Source organism: Podarcis bocagei, assembly GCF_964188305.1.
Source record: "Podarcis bocagei genome assembly, chromosome: 1".
In the NCBI taxonomy this organism is placed as follows: Eukaryota; Metazoa; Chordata; class Lepidosauria; order Squamata; family Lacertidae; genus Podarcis; species Podarcis bocagei.
Window position 1 is genome coordinate 47,679,270 of NC_138125.1, and position 9,608 is coordinate 47,688,877.

Here is a 9,608-nt window from a genome sequence, read left to right on the forward strand (position 1 = left end):
GCTGGGGCAACCCAGTCAGATGGGTGGCATATAAATAATAATAGCTAAGCTGGTTAGAATGTGGTGCTGGTAATGCCAAGGTTGCAGGTTTGATCCCCGCGTGCAACAGCTGCATAATCCTGAATTGCAAGGGGGTTGGACTAGATGATACTCAGGCACCCTTCTAACTCTATGATTCTTTGATTCTATTATTTTAATGGAACAGTTTGTTCCTATTTTCACTGGAGAAATGTTGGAGGGTATGTAAGGCCCAGTGTTTAGAATGTCATGACTATGACCTGAGATACTCTGGTTCAATTCCCCACTTATCCATGAAGCTCACTGGGTTACTTATTATTTCTCAGCCTAACTTACCGTATTTTTCGCTCTATAAGACACACCAGACCACAAGATGCACCTAGTTTTTGGAGGAGGAAAACAAGGAAAAAAATATTCTGAATCTCAGAAGCCAGAACAGCAAGAGGGATTGCTGCGCAGTGAAAGCAGCAATCCCTCTAGCTTCTGGGATAGCTGTGCAGCCTGCATTTGCTCCATAAGACGCACACACATTTCCCCTTACTTCTTAGGAGGGAAAAGGCGAGTCTTATAGAGCAAAAATATGGTAACTCGCAGAATTGTTGTTGGGGTAAAACGGTTGTGGGGGACACACGTACACGACCTCACAAACCATTTATGGGGAGGGTAATATGAGTGAGTCATTTTTATTCCCCCACCAGCTGCACAATTGTGTGCACATTTTTATCTGCAGCACCCATGGAAAGCTTGATGGACTCAATCGATCCAACACAGGCCCATGAAAACAACTGGGACTCAAAGGGATGTGGGGTGGGGGACCTCAAGGCAATGGGGCCGGGCAGGTGGGTTCAATACAAAAGGCAATGCCTATGGGTAAAGCTTTGTAGAGCACAGGTTGCTGTCAAAGATGCTTTGCCAGAGAGTTTCTACTCACTGAGCGGTTAATTTTTAAATAAGGAAGCCCTTGAAACAGTCCGTGCTGAGATTTATGAATGTTTCATGTGACTTGTAGCTTTGTTGGTGTAGCTGTTCTTTACCGTGCATCTTTTGTAGACTGTATTGGGAGCCAATTGGGGAGCTTTAAGACATGTTCTGCAGTGTCAAACAAACAAATAAACAAATAAAGGAGAAATCCTGTGTATAATAAGGCACATACTCCTAATGGGAAACCTTCTCCAATTTCCAGATGTAGGATTTATCAGTGGCAATGGCAATGGACACAGCCTGTTCCCTAAAGGTGCTCTCTTCTTTTATGATTTCATGCAAGTATCCATTCTATTGAAGGTTCTGAAGGAAGCCCTTAAGTGCTAAAGCCAGAACAAAACAATATCACTCCTTCAAAGATCTCTGCCATAAAGATGCTGCTCACATCTTTCACTATGATCTGCAATCCTGATGGCAATTGCTTTGGAAGCTTGTAACGGAAGGAAGAACACCAGACTGCCATAATGAAACTTGTGTAGGATTTGATTTATTTCCACCACCCCCCCAGTAATCTATTGCATTTTTGGTACATATATATATTTATACATATATTATTCATTTCCATAAACTGTTGCTATAGATATCCTATGTACATGCAAGTAACTGTTTCTATAGAACTGCCTCATCACAAGTTAAACAGCAATACAGGTCTTTGTCTCCAGAAAAATAAAATAAAGGTACAATTTGCCATGAGTAGATTTAGCACCTCAAATATTGCCCATAAGTCATAATAACTTCACCCTTTAGGAAGATACACTTGATCATCTTTCATCACCTAGGTTGTGATGTGCCCACATGGGCTGGTTAAGTGCCAAAAAAAAATTTGGTGCAGAAAAAGAATGATGTGGTGTCCCACCATCGCAACCTGCAACATTTTGGCTGGCGTGCTAATCTGAGGGAGCTCTTTCAGGCTCGTAGCCAAATTATTTTACTTGTAACCGTTGCTGAAACAGAAAATATGATTTTCGAAAAGGAGAGGGGAACAGAAACGCATTAACAGGGTGAGTAAATTCCCATACTGATTCCATACCTGCATTACCAAGGTGTGCAGTGGGCGGTGGCATGGCCTAGTAATCTCCAAATACAAAAAGAGCATCTGCAGGCTCACTCAAGATGATGCTCACTCATGTTCCTTTAAAGGCACCTTCATGTTGGCATGATCATATTGTCAACTACTGCAATGTGAATATGATTTCTCTCAAGCATGTACTGTTTTGCTTCCACTTGTCTGCAGGTCAGGTTTCCCCCAGTGGTCTAGTTAGGTGGGACGATCAGTGGCAGATCACAGTCTTTGCATGGTGAAAGTTCTGTCCTGGTCCCTCTGATTAAAAGCATCAGGTAGCAAGTAATGGACAAGACCTCTGCCTGAAACTCCGGAGAGCAACTACTAGTCAGCGTAGTAGACAATGCAGAAAGGTGGGCATCTTCCTGTACTGCTTTCAAATGAGCGTGTGAGGGGATCTCAGTAGGTGTAGCTTGTTCTGCAAAGATGAGGAAAGCTGAACCTAAAAACTTCTGCTTCTTCAAAAGGCACAGGGAACCTGCACCCTCTTTGTATCTTGGCCACCTTCATGGGGTCCAGATCCCGAGAATGCCCTGCATTAGCAAGAGGAACTCAGAAGCCACATGGGGCTTTCCTCATCATAGCTGAGATGCTGTTATGTTATTCTCCCCCAACATCCTGCAACTTTTGAAGGGAAATGCAACATCTCCAAGCTGCAACCTGACAGATGGTGCTAATCTTGGCTGCCGCTTGGACCTGACTTGATCTGACTGTGGATTATCTTTAAATATAGTCTAGGAGCAGAGTGGCCAAGAAATATAAACAAGTGGCTCTTTAGAAAAGGGTGTTAATGAATGGCAAATATTTCTCTAGGGCTGTTGAGAACTAATGATGTAAAAAAAGAGAGAGGAATTAACTATAACCAAAAGTGAGAACATTTAATACGCATCCTTCCCTCCTTTACTACTGAATGATGTCGTGTGACCAATTCAAATTATTTGAATGTCACCTTTCCCCCTGGCCATCTCTCTCCCACCTGTGATCATGGCAAATGTCCATCTGGTCTCAGTCCTGAGACGAGAAAGATTATTACCCTTCATGGCTGACAGCTTCCTATTTTCTATCACAGACTAGCATGTCTAACCTCCAAATGAGCACCATCTGCATCTCCACCTGAACGTCAGTTTTCCTCGCATGGATTCTCACTTTGCTTGCCAACATGTGTTTGCATCCTGAATGGGAGGTGTGAAAGGTGATACGAGCTTGGCACATCTTTTGCATAAGATCCTATTTTTGACTGCTGCTTCTCTTTTTCATCCTGTACATTTATATGAAGGGACGTGGGTAGCGCTGTGCGTTAAACCACAAAGCCTAGGACTTGCCAATCAGAAGGTCAGCGGTTCGAATCCCCATGATGGGGTGAGCTCCCGTTGCTCGGTCCCTGCTCCTGACAACCTAGCAGTTGAAAAGCACATCAAAGTGCAAGTAGATAAATAGGTACTGCTCTGGAGGGAAGGTAAACAGCATTTCTGTGCGCTGCTCTGGTTCGCCAGAAGCAGCTTAGTCATGCTGGCCACATGACTCGGAAGCTGTACGCCGGCTCCCTCAGCCAATAAAGTGAGATGAGCGCCACAACCCCAGAGTCGTCCACAACTGGACCTAATGGTCAGGGGTCCCTTTACCTTTACATTTATATGAAGGGATTTGTAAACTATATGATGCCACTCTGCTTAAGAGTCCTTAAAGACTCCATATCTACACTAGCCTTCCCTAACCTGGTACACTCCAGATGATTTTGACCACAACCTTTAATTTCAGGATCATGGGTTCAAGCCCCACGTTAGGCAGAAGGATTCCTCCATGGATGGAGGCTGGAGTAGATGACCCTTGTGGTCCCTTTCCAACACTACAGTTCTATGATTCTATGACTCTTAACTCTGATGAACCCCACCAGCATGGCCAAAGGTCAGAGAGGATGGGAGTTGTAGTCTAAAAGATCTGGAGGGCATGAGGTTGAAGGTTGATCTAGATTGACATTTGCCAGGGACTTTTGGAAACAATCCCTAGAGCCAATGGGAGCTCTGTCACTATCAAGGCAATACTTTTTGTAGACTTTTTCCTCCTTTAAACGTAAAACAAATTTTGTACGGCACACAACACATTCTGGAACAGAACCTTTGCGTGTGGACAGGACCATGGCTGTGATAGTAAGCACACTTACTAGGAAACAAGTCCTGTTGAACTCTGTGGGACTAACATCTGATTAAACATACTTAAGAGAAGGACAGCTCTTACACTTAGATAAATGAAGTACCGGAACAATTTAGCACGTGGCGTGTGGCATCTGTAAGCCGAAGCCTCCAAAATATCCATGGGTCACCGAGGTACATTTTACTACGTTACACAATATATCCAGAAATACAATTGTTTTTGTGATCCTAACTGTCCTTGAAAAGTCTCTAGCGAATATCTGGTACTTTGCCACCATGGTCAGATCCTTTGCTACAATAGCCACTGGCAATTCTGCTAAAGCGCACTGGAGAGTTGCTGCACAATGTTTATTCTGGAAAAGAGATTCTTTGCCTCACTGCTCTCTGCGTACAATTTCAAGCCCAGCCCAGCACTGTGGTTTGTATCTGCATTAAAATGCAGTGTTAAGCTGTTCCAAGGCACTGTATGGTGGTAAGACATGTTCTAGCAATGGCGTGGAGAGCCACTACATCCCACAAGCGAGCATGGAGAAGAGGCGTTTTTGAAGTAAGGTGGGAGCAGGGTCTCAGAGCAGTCAGCAGCACAGCAACCTGAAAGTCACCCCCCTCCATGATTCAGCCAATTAGGCAAGCACAGCCCTACCTGATTGAAGGCTCTTTTGGATGCCAAGCAATAATATGTAGTGTAGCTCTTCCTGGGCTGTATCAGATAAGGGAAGCCACTTATTTCCACAACCCTCTCCCTGCATATGGAAATTGACATGCCAGGGAAAAAGAGGTTTAGCCCAGCCTTCTCCTTAAACTGCTTGATTTCCATATAGAAGGAAATTTATATCTGAAGTGTATCATCCAGGAAGGATCAAACTTGTTATCTCTGCACACTTGAATGGGCACCGGCATTTCGCAGCCATTTGTTACTTGGCAGACACAGCTGATAAGCAGCAGAACAGGGCTAGCTTAGCACCAGCCACCGAATGCATCATGGCTGCTCTAACTACTCGTCTATAAATTTGGGGAACTAATGGTATATAAAGTCACTCAAGAACGACCACACAATTTTGATGTCGTTAAAACTTTGCTAGGAAGCAAACTGATTCTGCACTTCCCATGCTATATATCCTTTTGGCCTTCTAAACATTTGGCACATTTTTGGCAGGGTGTTTTTGTGGAAGGGCAGGCTTCAGCTAACCAGCTGTGCTTCTTGCTGCTGTAGAACAGATTTTTTTCCACATGCATTATGCTCAAGCATTACTAGACTAGTTCCTAAATAAATTTAGGAACATGCGAATAGCTTGCACAAGCCGGGTAGAGTAGTTAAACCTGACTTAAAACAGGAGGTTCTTTTTAGTAAAGCAAACGCTTGAAAACAAAGGACAGGGGATTCAAAGAAACGAGGCAAGCCACCACCGTGATTTCAATTGCTTGGAATAAGAGTGCAGCAAAACAAAAGACGCTGGCTATTCTGAGGGTCTGCAAGAGCAGCGCAGCCAGCCATTGGCCTCATTTATCCTCCAGGATGCCATGGAAGTGATGGGAAAGGGAATTTTTCTAATGCAGCCTTTGCCAGCTCTATTTAATACTCAACTGTCTTCCCGGAAGGGGAAATCCATCATGTCAGAAACCATGCAAAGGGAAAGCTCAAATGTCTTTCTTTATATGGTGCTGCTAGACTCCCCCCCCCCATTATGTTCTGCTTTCGCCCTGCAGCTTGGCTTGGGATGGCCTAGAAACAAAGGCAGGTGGGGACACCTTAATATAGTAACACAGCTGCATTTCTGGAAACACTTTCCTTGAGGAGAGGGAGAGGCGGGAGCCTTGTCACATGAGCTGCCTGCAGAGCCACCAGGAGTGCTATTACCCCGCCTCCTTTGACTGGGAGCCAAAAGGCGTGTATTGACAGAGCTGGCTTGGCTCTTAAGGAAGTGGGGAAGGCTTTCAAAGGTGGCTCCCCAGTTGGAGTCCACCTGACAATGCAAAAATGTGCCCTTGACAATCCTATAGGGGGAAAACTAGAGAATAGGCAGACTGGAATGTCTTAGCAGTAGAACGCCAGAAAAATGAAAGGTAACGGCTCACGTAACTGACTTGGCCTCTTTGCATACAAATTTCTATCACCGAAAATATGGGATATCTTGATATTCAGGCCTTCTGAGCCTGCAGGGCACACATTCTGCACACACACTTACAAAGCTGCCTTCAATCGAATCAGACCATTGTTCCACCTGACTCAGTATTGTGTGCACTAACGGACAGCAGCTCTCTGGGATTTCAGAGTTTTCTCCCAGCCCTACCTGAAGACACCAGGTATTGAACTTTGGGCCTTCTACACTCAAAGCAGATGTGCTGCCACTGACCTATGCCTCCCCCTGTTTCCCTCCTACACTGGTGGAAAGGAGAGAAGCCCCCAGGTTCAATCCTTGCATCTCCAGGTAGGGCTGGGAACACCCCCTGCCTGAAACTCTTTTTAGATAGCTGCTACTAGTCAGTGTAGAGGGTGCCGGGGGAGACGGAGCAATGGTCCAATGCAGTATAAGGCAGTTTTCCCTGTTTGTAATACTGTCCGTCTCAAACAGCTTGTCCCCCAAGTGTAATGGTTATGAGACACTGCATGAAAAAGAAGGGCTGGGTCAATCTATAGACATAAGCCTCAAGAATTGCCAAACAGCAGGTGTCATGCGAAAACCCATGGTGTAAATACAACGCTCGCACTGTTTAATTTATCAGAAGCTGCTTAAGGAACTCATAATTCACACTTGCAGGGTTACTTGCTCCCCATAATCAATCAGCTGCCTTATCCCAAGGTTGCAACACACCTTTTGCAATAGCGGACCAGCTGGTTCGATAGATGTGGCTTCTCAGAGCTCCACCCAGTCCTTTTATGCCACAGCTAGGCTTGTAATCCTAGAGCTAGGGTTTGCAAGAACAACACAAGTCAGCCTACTGTGATATCAGAGGAAACTGAGCTATGGGCATCAAGGGTGCTCCAGTAGGAAGAATGATCCATGACTGAAGAGGAAATTTCAAGAGTAACCTCAGCGGGTGAGCAGTGGAATGCAAGAACTATCAAGACATTCATTGTCTATCATTAGATATAAAGGGAAAAGTATACAGTACGTTGCAATTTCTTGATTAAGGCAACTCATCTGCACCTCCTAATTTAGCTGCAAATCCTTTGGTTCAAATTGGGGGGGGGGATGTATTTCTCTGGTTTTGTATAGAACCCTGTTTACCATTTGTGAATCACTAATAGATAGCCTTTGAGACTGATGATGGGAGAGACAGGATGCAGCTGACACCAAGAAGACTCTGTGTCAGAGAAAGGAGTTAAATGCTTAATAGCTAGGTGTAGATTCATCAGGCCCAAAGGAAGGGATCTAGATTGGCTATCGAGACCTCTGCGTGTTATCTTCCTGTCTGGCCAAATCAATCATCCTGTTTGACACAGCAAGAGCAAACAAAAGGCCTAGCAATTAGATACTTGGTGAGTCTGGGGTATGGACTCTAAAGTTAATGCATTCCTCTGTGTTGTCAAATTGAGTCCATCCATTAACTTAATTCCATGTGACTTTGGGTGGTGAGTGAGCAGTGCAGGATCACCAGGCAAAATGACTGCAACACTGACAAGAACCAGAGATATTTAAGACACGTGCCCAACTTTGCTCTAAGCTTCCCTAAGTCAGCAGCAGCAAGAGAAGTATTTGTGTATTCACAAGTGCAGCCCAGAACTCATTTGCACGACTCACGTGAAAGCAAGCAGAAATGGGGTTGAGAGCTGAGGCTTAAGGCTGGGGTTGGCATTGTCAACACTGAAGCAGTGGGGAGGTGGGGGCTATGACCAAGCAATTGCATGACCACTTCACTACATGCCTAGATCTAGCCTTCCCTAGTCATGCAGATTGCTCAGCTGATGGAGTTCAGCCTTGGAAAACTGTGAAAAAGAAGCTGTGGCCCTCTGTGTCCTCCATGGACATTTTCATCACAGCAAGTTGAGTAAGGCACACGGGTCTACAGAGGGCAGGGGTAGCCAATGCCGTGCTCTCCAGATGTTGGTGGACTTCAACTTCCATAAGACCCAAGGATTATGGGAGTTGGGAGTCCATCAACATCTGGGAGGCACCATGTTGGCTCCCCCCAACGTAGAGTATCTGTTTAACACTGACTGGGAAGTAGTAGGGGAAAGGTTGCTATTGTTCTCCAATGAAAGAGAGGAACACACAACTGGGCTCGGAGCAGGGAATCATTTAAGTTTCACTCTCCCTTCCACCTAAGTTCTTCTCCGCTCTCTCAGAGCTGCAGCTAATTAGTTACAGATTCTGACTGTGGAATTTCCTACACAGAAATAAAAACCATGCAATCTGTCCTGATCAATAACAAAGGCAGCTTTGCATGTTTGGCTTGAGATGTTCCTTCGCTTTCTATGGTGCTTTCCACCATGTAAGATGATGGGAGAAGTGTTTGCCATGGGTTGCCATGGCTATGAAGGATACTTCCAGCAGCAGAAATGATTGATGGAGCTGGAAGCATGAAGAGAACCAGACAAGTTACCCTGCTCCATTTCCAAAGCAGAGTGCAAGTTAACTGATTCATTAATCAGATGACTTGGTTAAAGAAAAAACCACATTGATCCAAATGTGTTGAATCAACTTAAAAAAAATGTCACTAATTGGGCAGTAGATTTACTTTTAAAAAAAAGATTTTAGTATACAGTGGATGCTTGGGTTGCGAATGTGATCCGTGTGGGAGGCATGTTCACAACCCACAGCATTCACAACCCGCAGCACCGCGTCTGTGCATGCGCGGGTTGCGATTTGGCGCTTCTGCACATGCACAAAGCACAATTTAGTGCTTCTGCATGTGCACGGCCACTGAAACCCGGAAGTAACCCGTTCTGGTACTTCCGGGTTTCGGCGTGTCCGTAACCTGAAAAAAACACAACCTGAAGCGTCTGTAACCCGAGGTATGGCTGTAGTACTGATTAAAACAACAGATGCCATTTCCAAAAAGGCACCCTTCCTGGCCTCAGAAAGAATAGGGAATGCCTCTTCCAAGATTAAAGAGCATCTCTATTCAGAGCAAGGTGTGTGTTGCAGGGGAGGGGGGAGGCTATTAAAGACACTGAGAAAGAGGATCCTAAGAGAGACAGCAGGCTCCCTGTTTATAAATGTTTTAAAGGATGTCAGAAAGCAGAAGGGGAATAATTATTCAGGAGGAACATTGTTTAGGATAGGAGCAGAGAAATGTGAGTTTAAGTTACAGGCCTGCAGATTTATGTTCAACATGAGAGGGAAACTGCCAAACCCCGAGAGCATTTCACCAACAGAGCAAGCTGCCCTTTAAGGAAAGGTTAGCGCCAGAATCAGGGTGTCCTACCTTCCTGCTGGCAATGTAACAGACCC